This window comes from Echinops telfairi, unplaced genomic scaffold, assembly GCF_000313985.2.
Source record: "Echinops telfairi isolate 266 unplaced genomic scaffold, ASM31398v2 ScPeMD7_5;HRSCAF=22, whole genome shotgun sequence".
Taxonomy (NCBI): Eukaryota; Metazoa; Chordata; class Mammalia; order Afrosoricida; family Tenrecidae; genus Echinops; species Echinops telfairi.
Genome location: NW_022103901.1, coordinates 23,134,446 through 23,135,655, shown reverse-complemented (window position 1 = coordinate 23,135,655; position 1,210 = coordinate 23,134,446). Strand labels below are relative to the sequence as shown.

The following is a 1,210-nucleotide window of genomic DNA, read 5'->3' as shown; positions in this document are numbered from 1 at the left end:
AAATTTTAAGCAGGAACATGTTATTAGGTTTGTACTTTAAAAGGATCGTTGTGGGTGTAGAATAAATTGTATTAGTACAGAACAAATGGTAGCTTTGTCGTGATGGTAGTGGCCCAGTGGAGAAATAGGTAGGTTTGACAGAACATTTAGGAGTTAAATAACAGATCTCAGCAAACTGTCAGAGAGGGCCAGGGACTGAGAAGGAGGCAAGGAAGACAGAATTCAAGCACAATCCTTGTATTTCTGGGTTGTTCACCAAGAGCAACATTCAGTAAGATGGAAGTTACACTGGTAAGCTGGCTTTTGACTTTGAACATAATGAGTTTGAGAAGTTTAATGAGAAAAGTGTCAAATAGATGATTAAACATACAAGTTTGGAGAGACACAATTTGAGAGGGATTAGTGTATAGGTAGTAATAGAAACCATGCATCAATGAGATCACCTCAAACACAGAGCCAAGGATTAAAACCCTGAAGAACTTCAAAGTAAAATGAGACCAATAGGAAATAAGGTAAGAAAATCAGGAGAGTGTAGTGTTACAGAAGCCCGGGGAGCATAGTATTTCAAGAAGGGTCTACAGGGGGTGGGTAATAAAGTGTCTAATGCTACTCAAAGATTACGATGTGCCCATTGGAATCAGCAGTGTGATGGTTGTGGATGATTTAAGAAGAGCTTTTTAGCCGACTATTGAAGACAGAACCCATATTAAAGTGTGTTGGGAAGTGCCTGGGAAAATGGAGTGGCGCAGACAAACTCAAATTTGGAGAGGAGGCAAGGGACAGAGCCGTGACTGGAGGAGAGAGGTGTGTAGGTTTTGCTAAGATGGGGGAAGCAAAGAAAGTTTGCGTGCTATTGGGATAGAGTCAAAGAACAGTTGACCATTCAGGAGGGAAAGAGAAATGAGATTCGCAGCATGTGTGGTAAGGGTGGCCTTGGAAGAAGAAAAGCAAGCTACAGGTAGGTTGGTAGGCTGTGTTCCCATTGGATGGTGGATGTGGGTTTTATTAATTTTGTTTTCTAATTCCAACTTTGAAGCTCTCGCCTTTACCATTGTGCCTCACAGTGTGTCCTCTAAGGTCATCTTTTCCCAAAGGATTTTAAAACCCACTACAGTACTCTGGAGGGGGCACCAAGCTGCCCACTGTCAGCCTCACTTACCATTTGATAACTTTCACACTAACCCTAGATGCTGTGCTTCGCAGACCATGG

The 1,210-nt window shown here is 42.2% G+C and overlaps 1 protein-coding gene across 1 annotated transcript in view; it reads right to left on the bottom strand.

The window, feature by feature from the left end:
* Positions 1 to 1,210, bottom strand: part of PDZD9 (PDZ domain containing 9) — a 22,347-nt gene that overhangs the window by 7,309 nt on the left and 13,828 nt on the right. The window lies entirely within an intron of this gene.